This window comes from Urocitellus parryii, chromosome 8, assembly GCF_045843805.1.
Source record: "Urocitellus parryii isolate mUroPar1 chromosome 8, mUroPar1.hap1, whole genome shotgun sequence".
NCBI classification, from domain to species: Eukaryota; Metazoa; Chordata; class Mammalia; order Rodentia; family Sciuridae; genus Urocitellus; species Urocitellus parryii.
The window spans coordinates 32831496-32849356 of record NC_135538.1 but is presented as its reverse complement, the minus strand read 5'-3'; the positions used below and the strand labels follow the sequence as shown (position 1 = coordinate 32849356).

General features: G+C 35.5%; 1 protein-coding gene across 9 annotated transcripts in view; it reads right to left on the bottom strand.

Moving 5' to 3' along the window:
- Positions 1-17861, bottom strand: part of Epb41l2 (erythrocyte membrane protein band 4.1 like 2) — a 196506-nt gene that overhangs the window by 143052 nt on the left and 35593 nt on the right. The window contains exon 2 of one of the 9 annotated variants that reach the window (XM_077801974.1): positions 14965-15014. The exons of the other annotated variants lie outside the window; for them this stretch is intronic. The gene's annotated coding sequence lies outside the window, so the exon portion shown is untranslated. The remainder of the gene's footprint in view (positions 1-14964; positions 15015-17861) is intronic. 9 annotated transcript variants of the gene reach the window in all.

Genomic DNA, 17861 nt, shown 5'->3' with positions numbered 1-17861 from the left:
TATGAGAATAAGGCTGGCTTTCATTAATTATGCTTCTCAGTAGTCCAAATTCTTTTCATAAACATGTTAATTATCATTAAAAAGATCCAATCTCTTGAATCCAAACTTGCCATTTTGAATCAAAGCTCTCAGCCTCTACAAAATACACTGGCTATCAGGGTACTCTCCCAGAAACACTGAAAGCCTAGTTTTTAATTGAGGGGAAAGCAGAGGAGAAAAACCCTCAACTTTGTTTTTCCACAGCTATTTTTCTCATCAAGAATGACAACCCCACCCTGGCCCCCACCCCCCAGTCACAAAAATCTCTTGGGAGTGACTAAACCCAAGTAACCTGAAACTGGAATTTCTGCGACTGTGTGGCTTTCAAAAAGCATTGCATTGTCATGTCCCTACCTCTACACACACAATTCATACTTATTTTTGCAACAAAATCTCACATTAGTACTTAAAACATCCTTCTTTTTTTCTTTCTTTTTAAGCATGGGCAGACCACATGGAAAAAGAAGAGAATGACTTGGCACCTCTGAGGGTGATGTCATTATCAGCCATGGCTCTGAACTGTCCCTGGAATGCAGTTTACAGCTTTAATCTCTTAGCCCACCCAATGCTGTTTAACATACACACACCCTTCCTGGCCCTAGAAAACCTCAGTCAGACTCCTGCACCTATAACTTTTCAGTTTTAAACATTTTATAGACCACAACATTAAACACTGTCAGGACCATCCTTGGAAGACAAAACATTAGCAGCTCTAAACCTGTATTTAATATCTCTGGCAGAACTGAGAAGGACTAATTCTACATAACTATCTATAAGCAGTCCTTGACTCATGGTAGGTTATATTCCAGAAGTCTAATTTGTAGTCTTTTTGAAAAAAAAAAAAAAAGACTACACATCATAACCCCCATTGCCAGTGAGGGCTTGCTTGGAGAATGGGAACCACAGGGAGAGCATGAGATAGGGTAATGAAAGTGAAGCTGGGATGTGAGCCCCAATCCTCAATCTATTAAATGAGGCTAAGGAAATACAGTAACTGGCAGTCCATACAGATGAAACAATGCAGGGAAAATGACGATTTCTGGCATGAAATTAAACTTTCAAAAGGTTTTAAGCCTGGCATGGCTGTACACTCCTAGAAACCCAGCTACTCAAGAAGGTAAAGTTCCAGACCAACCTGGATTAATTACACAGCAAGACCAGGTCCCAAAATGAAAAGGGTTGGTGGTGGGGGGGGGGGGGACGAGGGGAGGGGAGCTCAGTGGTAGAGTGTCTGCCTAGCATGTGGGAAGCCCTGAGCTTGATCTCCAATACTACTAAAAACTAAAGTTATTTATTATTATTACTTTTCCCCTACAAAGTCATTAAAAGGGGTATTAAAATCCCTAAGCCTGAAGGGGTCAATTCCATTCCCATCTCTCAGTCTTTCTCCTGGAAGCCTGATTGACTGTAGGTCCCAACCTTTTGGATTGTAGATAACTTCTCCTGGGAGTCTGAGTACTCCCCTTTGAAGTGTAAATGAACCTGTGGAAGCTTCAGGCCCAAGACCAGATGTTTATCAAAGTCCTGAAAGAATGGCCAGTTTTTCTCCTAATCATACTCTGTTTCTCTAAACAAGTTTCCCATTAGAAACATTGTGCACAATCATATATTGGGTAGACTAGAAAATTTATGATGCTTGATAGCCAATAAATCTTGTGAGAAAGTGTGAATGGGTACTCACAAATTAGAGTTTTGTTTACTTTTGGGACCCTCTAGAGTAAAATAAAATTTGGAGTTCTTCTCTCTGAAAAAAAAAAAAAAAAAAAATCCCTAAGCCTAACTAATGAAGTACAACTATCTGTAATGCACTTAAATGTACTTGGAAAACTTAATCACAAATTTTAACACCTCTAAGGAAAACACAATAAGGAGTTCCAACTGAAACATATTTGCTCTCCAAAGGAATGGGTGCCACACATGCCAGACAGTGCAAAAAAGACTCTCTACCCTCCATGCTCTCTAGCAATCACCCCCCACCCAAGAGATAGGGTACCTGACAGGAAGGTGGGGCCTGAATTCTGAAAGAATTTCAAAGGCTTAAGATGTGAAAGAATCTAAACCTCTGCCCAAATCACCCAACTCCCCCTCTGAAAGACCCTGACCTTTTTCCCTTCCTTTTTAAAAACAGAATGTAGCCTCCTGCTTCCCACTGTCTCCCACATTTGGTCTAGAAAGCAACACTTGGCAATTTTCTATCAAAATTTTACTATTCATGTATATGATGTGTCAAAATGCATTCTAGTCAAGTATAACTAGTTAGCACAGATTGTTTAAAAAACATTTTACTACTCATAACAATAGGACAATGAATAAGTCCAAATATGTTCACCAGTTTAAAAAAAAAAAAAAAACACACTCAGCTGCCAATGCTAACTAAAAAAGAAAAAGAAAAGTCAAGACAACAGGAAAAGGAAGAAAACTAGAAATCTTCAGTTGTAATTCCCAAACTGTGCTTGCTCACTTAACCCTTTATAGGGCTTTATTATTCATACAAAACTCCAAAAAAAATTTTTTTCAATTATTTTTTGCTGATCACATGTTTTTGTGAGCAACCCATAACAAAGTCCCAGAATGTGCTCTCCCTGTGATCCAAATCACATCAAAAGTGCTCTCTTGGGCTGGGGATATAGCTCAGTTGGTCGAGTACTTGCCTCCCATGCACAAAGCCCTGGGTTCAATCCCAAGCACTATTTGGGGGGGAAAAAAGTGTTCTCTCCTTACAGCCTGGCTTTTACAGACTCAAAGGGTCTTAGACTGGTCCAGGCCCTGGTATTTTTCCAATCTATTTCCCTCAGTCTAAGAGTGAAGCTGAAAGACCAGATGCTAAACCAAAAACTCAACCAATATTTGGGCCATACTTTTCCCCACTAGCCAACAATGTTTACCACACCATGTTTAAAGCCTGAACCCCAAACCTTCATCATGTATAATACATTCCAAATCTAAACTCCTTTTACATATTATCCTTTCTATAAGGCTTAAAGCAGAGCACTGTGTTCCTACTTTTAAAAAGCAAATCTCCAATGATCCTGTTCTCCTGACCATCTGTTACACATTCCCACAGACCCCAAGCTTTTAAATTTTTCCATCTGTAACCCAGAGTAAAATATTTACATTCCAATCTAGTTCACAAATACACAGTAAACACCCCAGTTTTAATGGAAACAAAGTTTTTAAATGACCATGTATCATCCACTCTGATGAAAACCAAAGCCTAAACTTGGGCAGTCTGTGCTAAATCCGGCCTCAAATCTCCTGCCAGGGACTCTACCTCAGCCCTCCCCTTTTTTTTCCTCTCCCAAAGGGAAAGGCTTCTTTTCTTAATTTTCATGTAAAAGTTTCTTACAAACTAGATGAGGCCATGACTCTCATGTTTACTCTATTTCACTCTTTTAAATGCTGGTCATGACCCTCTAAAATGATTTCTTGAAAAGCCCAGCCCTAGACCTCTACCTCCTACACCTTTATGTGTGAAACACACCTCACAAACCTTAAAAGGACACCAAATAACACCAAGAAATCCTACAAAGTTTCCAGGTCAACACACATTCATACTCTCTTGGACATCAATTTCATACCACACAAAAAGCAAAAAAGATATAAACTCAAAAAATATATATCCTCTGATACTGGAAACTGGATGTTCCTTATGTTCTTAGCCATAATCCAACTACAGCTATTGTCCAATAGGGAAAATATAAAACTGTCACCAAAAAAAAAGAAAAGAAAAAGAGGAAAGGAAACAAAATCTGCCCCAGTACCAAACTGAGTTCTAATACCAATAAATTTAAGGGCAAAAAAAAAAAAAAAAAAACATTGGAACAATAAAATCAGAATATTTATTTCTCCCCTACTTAAAAAATGTTTAGTAATATTTGTTCTAATTCTCTTACTAAAATTAGTCCATGTGCAACATGTCCTGCCTCTCTAATCACTATCAGGCACAACAGTTTATTGTTCAAGTATAATTGGTTCACTAACGCAAGCACCTGTGCAATCAGACACACTCAATTTGCAAAGGTCAAGTCCAATGGCATGGCCATTAAACAATAAGCACCAGTGGCCTGCTAGTGGATCTTCATTGAAAGAAACAACTCTTCCCATAATTATCTCTACATTGAATCCAAGTATCTAATAAGTGCTTTCATATAATTCAACAACAACAACAAAAAAATAACAAAACATACATTATAGAGTTGCAATTTATTCTAACCCAAGCCACTGATGGTGACTCTAAGACAAATAAGAGAATTAACCTTGGAGTAAAATGGAGCTGTCTCTGTGAAATTCAAAAACCAGTGTAAGCAAAGGGAGTAAGTAAAGGAAGCATAACTGCCAAAGGAGAAAGCACCACTTCAGTCCAGGATTCAAGGTGCTATAAGAAGCTCCATCAGGCAATCACTGCAGGACCTCAGACCATTTCTATCACTTCGAAACCCAGTTCTTCCTAATAGGGATAGAAAGGAAACAAAACACAACAGAATAGTAGGAAAGTCTAGATTTAAATCCATATGCCAGGAAACAGGGTCACTCTCAAGAACACTTAAAGGCTGCTCTTCAGAGCAAGAAGATACTTGAGTGTGAAGGAAACTCAAGTGAAAAATGTTTATCTGCAAACATGGCCAAGATATATAGGCCTTACTCTTTCTGACCTTGGGTATCAAAAAAGACCATGCATGCACAAACTACACCTATGTAGTCATGCTGATGTATCGATTCCTTTCTCACTCACTTAGGGTCCTTCCCCAGCACCCCAGCTTTCTATCATCCACCCAACCATTTTTCATTATTCAGTTTTAAGACTGCTAATGTATTTGCTTTTCTTCCTCTTTCTTTGTTTCCATTAAAACTGGGGTGTTTACTGTGTATTTGTGAACCATTCACTCACTCAATATTTAGAGACTGGCTACCTGTATGTAACCAGCCCCATGTTTGAACATTGCAATCTAGTAAGGGATATACAGGGAATAAGCCCATGATTACAATCCATTCTGAGAAATATCTACTACAAAAAGAAATGTGTTCAGCAACTCAGGAGGCTGAGGCAGAGGATCACAAGTCCAAGGACAGCCTTGGCAACTTACCAAGACCTTGACTCAAAATAAAAAATGTCTGGGGATATAGTTAGTTCAGTGATAGAGCAAACCTGGGTTCAATACCCAGTATTAAAAAAAAAAAAAATGAAACATACAAAAATATCCTAAAGAGGATAAGTAGGGTAAAACAGGAGTCATACCTAAAGGGTGAAGAGAGAAAGGAAAGGAGGTACAGACTTCCAAGTACTTACAAAGGCATCAAGTATGAAAGACCACTCTCAACTTTTTGCATTTAACCAAAATCACAAAAGTTACGGCCAAGAATTTATGAGATAATAAAATACAAAAAAAAAAAATCTAGCCTATTTCTCTACTAACAAGGTAGATATTTGATAGATATTAGACTGAGGATTCTTTTTAGTATTTCCTAAACATTCCACTTACACCCTGTATTTCCGTTTACAACATGAAACAACGCTTGATTCCCTGGATGTAGAGACCGGCATATACCAATCACAACTCCATTCTCTGGTACTCAATATAATTCTGAGGCACACACTAGGACCTTCATCCTAGTCAAAACTGCATTAAGTGAAACTTATCTTTGGTCGGTATCCTCCTTCCTTCTTTGGTTTATCTTCCACCCCAAGCCAAGGTAGTTTATATACCACTCTTTAGCTGTCAATTAATTGTGGCTAAAATGATGACACATACTAGTTTAAGGTGTCACTTCCCCTAATTTGGAAGTAGTGGGTAAAGGTAGGAAACAGGTGAAAGAATTCAATGTAATTTCAACCTGTGTTCTTTATCTCAGAGCTGGGTGCACAAACAGATGGATATGCTTTTCCTCTCATCTCTAGAACAGATAAAAAAAATAAAAAAAAACAAGTGCAGTTGCCATTGAGTTGTTTTCTTAAGAAAACCTCATAAAATCAGAATTTCTCAGGAATTATATTTGGCCTGGAGCCTATGCAGCTAGATGAGGATTTCTCAACCTCTTCGGTATTGACATTTTGTTGTGAGGATGCTAGCCTCTCTACATACCAAATACCAGCAGCATACCCTCAAGTCATGGCAATCAAAAATGTCCCTAGTAGTTGCCAAATATCTTCTAGAGAATCACCCAGGCACCCCCATCAAGAGTTGAGAACTACTGTGCTAGATTATGAGATAACTTAGTAATTAGTCAATGAAGAGAAAAATGGATGTTGATGAATAGGACAAAATATTAAAGAATAATATTACATCTAACCAGCTATTTGCATTTTAGTGAAAAGCTATTACACATCCTCAACAGAAAAAAAAATCAAAATTAAAGTCAACAAAGTAAAGCAAAGTCTGGAGCACTTAAATAACAATGTGATTGCACGTACATTGTGGTAACTGCTATAATTCAGACCACAAAATTATATTGAACGATTAAGTTCACAGATGCTGAGGTAAGATGGAAACCACACCTAAGAACTTAATGAAAACAGTAAATCAAGCCAAGTCTGCTCATTCCACATATCCAAGCCCATTCTGCAAAATTAATCTTGACCAATTTTTATTCTACAAAATGAATATCTGGAATAGTGATTACTTTGAAATAATGAGGACCATATAGATAGGATTCCAAATCCCATCTCCAACCATACCAAGCAAATGAGATAATTATTTATAAAATAATTTTCTATAAAGTCCAATAGTCAAGCTTTTCCAGCTGTATGACACCCTCTGTAAACTGTTTACCTTATGCAGAGAAGTAAACAATAAAGCCAATGAGAAGATATCAGTATCGTGCCTGGCATCCTGTAGGTTACTAACAAACAGCAATTACCAGAAATTGCACACATATATTTCATAAACATGCTTCTAATATAAAATGGAATATATTGCCTATGTGAAAAAATGCACTTCTAATCAGCAAAATGAAAAAAAATACATGAATAAAACCCACTCCTATAAAATACATGCTTTAGATGCCAAGATTTGCCATCACATTTAAAGCAGGAGTAAAATGAATGCCCATCAAAGCACATGGTTATAATAAAAGCAAACCATAAATGCTACCTTATTTTTTTAAGTACCACAGCATTTTCCACTGTGCTAACTCAAACATACTCACCTAGACTTTTATCTAAAATCAGCCAAACATCATGTCAAACAACTGAAATTAAAAATTCACTTTATAAATTTTCTATAAAGCCTAACAATCATGTGGGAAAAAAGAGAATTTTCTCACACATACCCAAAGCCAGTTTGTAGTTGCTGTTTTTGCCTCACAAAGGTTGTTTGCTAGCCACAAGCTACTACAAATTGTTCAGACCTTTTGGCAGCAACACAGGAAACTGCCCTTTTCACCCATTCTCCCACAAAAATGTAGTCAATTTCTAGGCAAGCCCATCTCTCAAGGCTACTTGCTTTGGGGAGCTGAATGCACAAATTTTTCATTTAGCAATAAGAAAGAGCCCCAAATATTTTACATTTTTGTGAAGAGAACTGAAAGCAAGTCACCAAAGACATATGGGTAAAGTTCTTATTAAATTAACTCATAAAGTATGCTACACCAACACTTGAAATTTATAGGGCATTTGGAATCACAGCTGTTTCTGTTTTATCCACATTGTCAAGGATGCAATAAGCAACACGTGAAACCATTTCCTGACAATTATCTTTGGCTTTCCACCATTTTCAAGCTGTCATGTTTCGTATATGTAGTTTAAATAATTATGATTTTTTTAAAATACTAAACTCAAGTTACCCCAAGTCACTTTATCTTCTATTTGAATCCGAAGTTTTTCTACAATCTTATGCATCACATTAAAAACATTAGGGCAAGTCACAGAATAAAGCTGAAGTTCCTCTCAGCTTTTTATTATTTTTTTAAAAATCAATGCACATTTTTCTCCTTCAATTATTTAAGGGGAGGTAAGGACAGGAGGTGGTAAATTACCAACAGCTGTAACATATTTAATTTCTAAAAATAAAACCAACATTGCCTTTTAAATACAAAATTAAAGACAACCCTTTGAAAACTAGGAATTTCTTTTTTCCATTTGGCTTAAAATTTTACAGACTGGTCATTTATTAAAAAGACATAAAAGCCCAAATGGTAATAAGGCATCTGCAGTCACTCACAAAATGAAGCTGGATATTACCATGACCTGGGAGAAGAATCAAATGCCAAAATTCAATCTGTGAACCAAATTCACAATTAATAGATTAAAAAAAAAAAAAAACTGCCCATTATTTTTCAGGGCATATTTTCTGTCTCCAAGATGATTTGTAGCTGCAAACAAATTACAATAATGACTCAAGGACAATTTCTTCAAAAAGGTACAATATCAGAAAATATCCAAAAAACACACAAGAATGATAAGCAAAATATGTTCAATTCAATTACACAAGACCTGTTACACTTTGATTTAATGAAAGATAACAAAAAGAACACTTTTCAGTTAGAAGCCAATATAAATACTAATTTAATATATGCTCAAATCCAGAAGAACTTCTTTTCAAAGATATCGTTATTCTAGCAAAATAAATCCTATAGAATACACAGTGAAGAAAACTGGAAGGCAAACCAAGGTACTCAAGTTAGAAATTCAAAGGAAAATGCTTATATACTTAGTAGATAGTGAGACCTGGCTTGCCTGTATCTAGGTACAAAAAGCATACCTTGCTATGTTCGGTATGTTTCCAGTTTAAATAGATAAATTACTCAGTGAAGCAAGCACTAACTGTAAATATGCTTTCCCTCACTGCTTGCTTTAACTTTTACTAAATCAGACTCTTTAATCTGCACAAACAAATCAAAAAGATTTCACAGTATTATCAGTTTATCAGCATCTTCACTGTACATGTAACTTAATTTTAGGAGAAAGTGTCAATGGAAAGAGAAGGAAAAAATAATCTGTTGTAGATTGATACTGACAGGCATGAAGTAGTTCTGTGTGCTACACAGCGCCATCATAAAACAACCTATAAGCAGAACTCCAAAAAAGCCAAAACACATCTCTCAAATTAACTGCACATCTTCATACAAGTTGCTTTTGAGTAACTAAACAATAGAAAAATAGCTCCCCAATGTTATCTAGAAGGCTAGCACAAAACAATGCACTCAAGGTTACTGTCCAAACACCTGGGTTTTCTGACCCCTAATGGAAAACATCAGCCTGGTCTCTTCATATGTGAACTACATGGGCAATTTAGGGATCTCTTTACTACCTCTACATTTTTAAATTTCTCACATGAGAAGCCCCATCTTGAAATAAAATTGGACTTTTCTAAACAGCAAGAGATGAAAAATGCAAAATCTGTCACTATTTCTGTCTTCATCCTATTTCTATCCTATATTCAACTTATTTTATTGTGCAGTTACTACATTAAAAAGCTAACACTGAAGAGTGATAGTGAGCAAGAGAAATATATTACCAAATTATTTGCATCTGTATTTACAAATGGTAAGTTGAAGGTTATTTGGTAAACTTTGCTTGTGTTGTTGCTTTTGTTTGTTTTTTAGGATCTCAGTTTGCTTTACTGTATGGCAAAAGTACTGAAGGCCCTGCATGCATCCACAATGAAAAACTCAGAACATTTGGCTTCAATAAGGCCAGCACTTTCTTGGAGATGGATTCCAGCTATGAATCGTCTACATTTGTGAGCTGGAAAGGGTGAAAAGGGCAGTTTTCTGTGCTGCTGCCAATGGCTGAACAATTTGCAGTAGCTTATGGCTAAAAAACAACTTCCCTGAGAAGAAAACTGTTAACTTCCAAGCTGGTTTGATATACTTGTGCAGAATAATGTGACTTTTTTTTCTCTCTCTCTATTCATGCAACCTTACTTTTCTTTACACCTTTTCCAGTAAAATCCTTCCCTGGAACTTTGTATCAGGTTTTTAAGTGATATTGCTAATGAAAAACATGTTTGAAAATAATGCTTAACTACAAACCAAGTTCAGCAAAAGTGTAAATTTTGAGCATTAAAATTCTTTCCAGTGTTCTCCACCCACAATTATTACTGTATTAGTTCAGTCCAGGCATTTCCTTCAGAGAAGCTCTTCCTGCATTCATCCTACGAGTATTTATTAAGCACTTAATAGGAAAAACAAAGCAAAACACACACACTCAATCTTTTATCTTTCTCTTTCTCTATTCCTACCCCCCACCCCTACCCAGGCCATGCACTGAGAATACCAAAATGAGTGAGAAAAACTCACAGCCCTTAAGAAACCAATCAAGTAATGGTGAGAAACCGAAAGGGAAGAATTCTGAGGGGGAAAGGGACCAGATAATATGTTTTTCATAAATTTACTGGACGGTTCTTGTGTATACTAAAGCTTAAGAACCATTATAATCACCCACAAAAACAAAATGGCAATAAATCAATACAACATTACTCCCTTAATAAGAAGACTCATCACTGGATCTCTTCAATTTGAAAGACATAATACTCATATTTTAAAATACCACTTGTTCCAAAAACCTGTTTACATATGACTGATGCAGGAATAAATTTGCTGCATAAATGAAATGTAACTATATGCTAAAACTGTGTGCTGGGAAAAAACTTTAAAATTATTATTAAAAGAAATAAACTAGGAATCAGAGAAGGCAAATTCAAGTTCAACTACTGCCACTTAATTTGAGAATAAAAAAAAATCTTGCACAGTCTATTATTTCAGAAAACGAACAGAACGATTAAATTAAAATTTTATAAGTGTTTTGCAAAGTTCTTTAAAAATTTAATATTATACCAATGAACCCAGAGGAGTTCAGAGGTTTTAATATCCCCAGTATGTAAAGACCATGTCAGGAATAAAACAGGAACTGTTTTGCTCTAATATTGGCTGGATTTTAAAAATCAGATTTTAGGCTCTCAGAAAATTCACTAGTCAGTAGAAAATACTTACCAGGGTTAGTATATTTCTTGGTGGCTGCAGAGAGTGACCACATTTTTGCCTAATTTCATATATAACTATATCTCCATATCCATAATCTTTTAGGTTTTTAGTTGAAGATTATGTTTTACTATGTTCATACATGTGACTCTATGCAGCCCAACATACTTCTTTTTAATTCCTACAGGGTAATTCATCATAAAATAAAATATACTTTTTTCCCCTAATTCAAAGATAGGTTATTTTCAACATTTTGTTATTATGAAAATTTTTTTTGCGGGCTGAGAGGGGGGCCACTGAGGTATCAGGGATTTAACTCAGGGCCACTCGCCCAGCCCTATTTTATATTTTATTTAGAGATAGAGGTTAGCTCCTTGCTTTTTTGCTGAGGCTGGCTTTGAACTTGTGATCCTAAACCACCTTACCCTATTATAAATATTTTGATAACTACTTCTTCCATGTCTCCTTCAGGCATATGTATAGGAATCTCTAAAGCACATCCTAGTGGAACTGCTAGCTTGTGTGGTATGGGTCAGTTTTTACTTGACATTGCCAAACTGTTCTCCAGATGGCAGTGCCAATGTATAATCTCATCAGTAGTGAATGATTAAAACAATTTCTCTACATCTTCCCCAAGACTTGGGGTCTTTAGGCTCATTATGATAATTATATAAGTCTGTTTTACCTTACATTTTCCTAACTACTAGTGAGATTCCTAAGCTTACTTACTAACTTACCTTTTGGGTTTGCTGTCCTGTGAACTGCCTACAATTACCCTCTATTTTTCTTTCTTTAAACACTACTTTCACCTTGACACAACTTAGAAGCTATAATGGATCCCTATCTTAGACTTTCAGATAAAATCTTAACTCTCTGAGTTGGAGCAGGAGGCCCTCTCTACCAGTCCATCCACCAGCTACAGTCCAGCCCTCTACACCTACCTAGGCGCAGCACAGGCTACACTCATTTCACCTCCATTCTTCTCTTACCACCACTTTTTCTAGTCTTTTCATTGATTCTTCCCGAACTTCTTTCATTATTTAAATTATTTTAGGTACCTCAATAATACACATTCTTGGTTCTTAAAATTATTCTTGTCATTTTTTATCCATTAATTAGTCTAACTTCTTAAAGGCACAAGAATTCCTGACTTACATATTCTTCATTCCAAGCATATACTATATAAGGAATGGAGCAGGCAAACTCATAGGAAAAACATGTTTTTCTAATGAATGAAAATTACTTGATAAACAAATACTAAAATGTTCAATGTAATATCTACATGTAGGTTGGGTCTGGAATGTTTTTAGTCTCCCTACCATATTCCCTTTCTGTAAGCCAGAATCATTAGGTATAATTGATTGCTTTATAAATTTCAAATACACTTAAGTCATAACAACAAGACCCCAATTTAGACTCACACCTAAATGTACATCACCCACATCCAAGTATGTACTTGACTACAAGGCAAATAAGCTTCCTTTCCACAGGGCCAGATCCCAAACAAAGCTGTTAGAGCTCCCCCTGGAATACTACAGATTGGGTCTCTGGGGCCTGTTGCCTGGGAAGTGAAACAATTATCCATTACATCATGAACCTGCAAAGACGCCAATGTTTGCCAAAAAGATAGAAGGCCAATGCTGAATGCAACCAATGATTAATAGTGGCTCCATGAGTCCAACTCATAGCAATAGAAATGGCATCATTCCAAAAAGTTTATATGGATATTTCATAAGCAAAATAATGAAATTTGTGTGTGATTTTAACTTCTTATCCCAATATTTATTACAAGATAACACTTAAGGATAGCAGCTTGCTCATCTTTTTGAAATAAAATGGAAAAATTTTAATGCCCTGACATGAATCAAAACTTCCTATGTCATATTAAGAAACATTTAATACAACTGTAATAATTGTTCCTTAAAATAGTTTAGAAACACTGTGTCTGTGCGTATGCATGTAATTTCACAGGTAAATATGCTAAAAACAGCAATGCCTTAAGATAGTCCCCAAATTTAGAAGATTTTAATTTATTAAACAAAAAAAATCATTTGTTCATTCACCAAAAATGTATTGAATTCCTAAAGCTAAACATTAGAGATTAACAGTTGAACATGAGTTTTCTTTGCCCCCCGCAAAATTAAAGAATTGTACCGTGCACCATCCACCTGTAGTTCCAGAGGCTTGGGAGGCTGAGGCAGGAGGATCACAAGTTCAAAGCCAGCCTCAACAATGCAAAAGCGCTAAGCAACTCAGTGAGACCCTAAGTCTAAATAAAACACAAAATAGGGCTGGGGGATGTGGCTCAGTCAAGTGACCCTGGGTTCAATCCCTTGTACCCCCCCCAAAATAAAAATTAAAACAATTGTGTGAAAAGTATTCATTCATGTTTCTAAGAGTCTCAAACTATTCCAAAATCAATTCAATTATCTGGTAAGAAGCAATTTAAAACAGTTTATTCAAAGTTGCGAGGATGAAAATACTCGTAAGGAAAGCAAAATGAAATATTTTGCATCATAACTTCTAGAATAAACCTATGTAAAATTCAAATAACATAGCATACTTTGCTGGTGGCTGCTGACCAAAAACTAACTAAATAAATAATACTAGTAAATGAAAGCCAGTGTTCCAACATGTTTTAAAAACGAGATATCTGAATTTAAAACTTAGCAATTATAATTCATGAAGATCTGTACTTTGTTACTGCTATGAATACATAAAGGAAAATCACCACCTAAAATACCAATTATTCTAGAGAAGTACTGACACCTTCTAAGAATTAATACCTGGGTTTTTTGTTGTTGTTCTTGTTTTAAAATGCCTGTTTTCACATACTATCCAAAAAACACAAAGCTATTTATTGTAGGCCCCTTAGAAATGCATATGCCCAACAAGTCTCATGACATGCACAGAAAGCAATTTTTTACTCTTCTGTACAAAACTAATTTTTCTCTTCTGAAACTACCTGGTCACATGTTATTTTGTCAGATATGGGTCATCTTTCAGCGTGATGATTTTTCTCTCTAGGGAATAAAGCAGTAAAGTAAAAATATTCCAATGCCTGATGATCAGGACATGCTAGACTTTATAAAAAGTTGACTAGAACTGGTTTAATATTTTTTTAATTTTTTTTAGTTGTAGATGGACAATATCTTTATTCATTTATTTATTTATTTTTTACTTGGCCCTGAGGATCAAACAGAGTGCCTCACATGTGCTAGGCAAGTGCTCTACCACAGAGCTACAGCCCCAGCCCCCTGATTTAATATTTTAAAAGGGAAAATGTTCATTATAAATGTATAATCAACTTATTAAATCTAATTTCAGCACTTTGAACAAAGATATTATCAAAGTATATATTCCTCACTGAAGGAGACTTCAACACAAGTTTTTGTATCTCATAATCATAAAAAATATAAAGGTTGTGTGGTCTCTAAATCATCCAGCAAATTATCTAAATATATGCTCAATTATACCAGTTTCATGGAAAGTTCTTCAAGGCACACCATCTACCACAAATAAATACATATTTACATATACATTTTTTCCTCTTCGTTATTGACCTCCAATTGTACTTATGTAAAAACAAAAACAACTGTACATAAGTACAATTGGAGGTCAATAATGAAGAGGAAAAAATGTATATGTAAATAAGTATTTATTTACTCAAATGCTATAAATATTATTTAAAGCAATGTTTTTCACCCTGAAATAATCTGAATTTGCCATGTCTTTACTCCATGTGTTTCCAATTCTCCACAGATGCTACAGTCTTGCTCCCTTTTTGTAATGACTAGTTTACTGAGTGTACACTATTATGACTGCTCAATTCAGCTGAAGAGTGTTGCAAAGCATTCTGTGAAAGATCACAATTCTCTCTGGGTATACCCAATCAGTTGTATTTATCAAATATTAAACATTTCAATCTTCTCATCTCCAAGTAGTACAAATCATCACTGATAATAATGGAGAGCAAATACTAAAGAGAAAAAATCTTAAACATCTTACATTTGCATGTGTATTTTCCTCCTTTGCACCTCTTTATCCTTTCCAAAATTCTGAAAAGAAAATACAAGACTTTCCTTATAAATCCTCCTTTGGTGGCTACATTTAGGAAAAGCATCAAGCAAATACTGAGACTTTCTCTTTTTTGCTTAGGCCTTGAAAAGCTGAACAGTTTAGTATTTATTTTGCAAACACCTAAGAATACCACCATCCCATTTATACACTTGTGAAAAGGCATTTTTAGTAAATTCCACCAAATTCTAAACTCACCCTGGTAAATAGTATAGTAACCACTGTTCTTTCAAAAGCCAAATTTACTTCTACAATTTCATCCTATGGAAATAAGTTTTTAAATATGCAGAAAGGATTAGAATTATCACAACTCTATTTTTAAAGTTGCCAAGTTAACTCCAGAAATTAAAAAATTCATTTCCCCCCATAAAAACACTGAATATGATTCATATGTCAAAAAGCGGCTTAGATTTTATACATTTACTTTGGAAACCTTGAGACCTGTCAAATTACAAAGCAACTGCCAACTGTTCCAGTGACATTTAACTGCTACCAAACAGTTGAAAGTTGATATTTAATAGACCACAGCTGTTGGTATCACAATACTTCAAAGTCTGGATCTGGATTAGATTGTTCTGAGTCCTTTATCTGACAATGAAATCCCTTGGGGAAGTATTTGTTTTTTTGGTTTTTTTTCTGTGCAACACCCCAACTCACACAAGACCTACTAAACTTCAATGAGAGCTGGGTGTGGTGGAGCACACCTATAATCCTAGTGGCTTGGAAAGCTGAGGCAGGAGAATGACAACTTCAAAGTCACACTCAGCAACTTAGCAAGGACCTAAGCAACTCAGCAAGACCCTGTCTCAAAATAAAAAATAAAATGGGCTGGAATGTGACTCAGTGATTAGGTGCCCCTAGGTTCAATACCCAGTACCACAAAAAAAAAAAAAAAAAAAAAAAAAAAAAAAAGAAGAGATGACTTCAATGAGGGAAACAAATAGATTGCATGCACATATGTATACTCATAGTTAGATTAACTATTTGGAACCATTGTGTGTGGATCTTCAACTACTTTAACAAAATTCAGGTCTCTATCATTAGTTTCCCCCTACTATGACCTGTACTGTGTTTACAACAACTATATAAGAAACCAGAGATGCAACAAAGTGACTTGCTCAAGTGCAGAGCAAGCAAGGAAAAAAAGGCCCTAACCTCTTCCTTTAACCACCGAGTGGTGCAGTTCACAGCACACTGGGCTCAGCAGCCCTCTCTGCTGCCCATTCCCCAGGGTCCACTCCACCACGGCCTCCCAGACCCTTGATTTTAAAGTATTTCAAATAAATTGCTTGAGTAGGAGCTCCATAAATTGCCCAAATTATATCAACAGGTTTTACTGAAAGTATTTCTCAATTGACTAAATGGCTAGGACTTTGGCTAATAGTCTGTTGTATCATCTTCAGAAAGCAGAAAGTTAGTGACAAAGGATTTTTATATAAACTTTTCTTTGGATGGTAATAAGATCAAAATAAAATGTGCAGCCTTTCCTACATACTTTAGATCCTCAAATATTATCTCTAGCACACACTATATTTCTAAACAGAAAATTAAGCACTTAGTATTTAGCAATTTTCTTAATCTGAATCATTTATATAATGATTCTACCAGGCTGTGTAAATATGTACTTGTAGTCAATTACATGTGTACAGAAATAGCTACTAATAAATGAGATACTCTATCAAGAAATACCAAAGGCCCTATCTTATTAAAGTTGACAGAAAATGGTAAAGAATATTAACATGAGGTACAGTGCTAAATGTATGGCAGGCAACCTCCAAAAAGGCAAATGACAAAATTGTTGGTTTAAATATTCAAAAAGCAGATTTACCTAAATATCCATTTGGCTCAATGAACAGAAAAGTAAGTAAAAGGTAAGAATGAGAAATATCCAAAGATTTTTAAGGTCTCAGTAGAGTAGGCAATGAAAGTAATAACAATGGACAAAAGTCAACAACAGAAAAAGCTGACTAATACCCAAAAGACAGTTCCAAGTTCAAATAAACAGTAAATTCAATTGAATAGCTTTAGGCCAACAAAGATGTTGAAAGAACATATTCTAAGCTCCAGGTATCCAAATTATCTTGTTCAATTAATTCAAAATTTCACCAACAATAAAATCCAACTCTTAACCAGTAGTAGTGGTGCCTGCCTGTAATCCCAGCGGCTCCAGAGGCTGAGGCAGGAGGATCACAAGTTCAAAGCCTGAGCTCAGCAATTTAGTGAGTACTAAGCCACTTAGTGAAATCCTGTCTCTAAATAAAATATAAAAAGGGCTGAGGATGTGGCTCAGTGGTTAAGCTCCACTAGATTCAATCCCCAGTGCCAAAAAAAAAATCCAACTTTTGGCCAATGTACTGTCCAAAGTTTTCTGATTTCCTCAGCTAATTCTTCTATTATATGAATTGCCAATAAAAAGAATTTTTAAACTTAACAATCTGAAAGTGTAGAACTACAAACATTTACAGCCAAAAAATAAATAAATAAACAAACCCATGAGATAGTAATTATATTCAATCTAAAATGAGCCTTTTGAGCCAGATGCAGTAGCACACACCTGTAATCTCATCTACTCAGGAGGTTGAAGCAGAAGGATCATAAATTCTGCAAGTTTGAAGCCAGCCTGGGCAACTTAAAACCTGTCTCAAAATACTACGTTTTAAAAAATATGCTGAGGATGAGACCCATTTATAGAACAGCTCTGGCTTCAATCCCCAATACCAATCAATCAATCATACAATCCTCTGACCATGAAGTTTCTAACTCAACCTTTCTCCAATTCTCAAAGTGGTACTTGAATAAGTACACAAATGTGAACTACAAAAAAATTT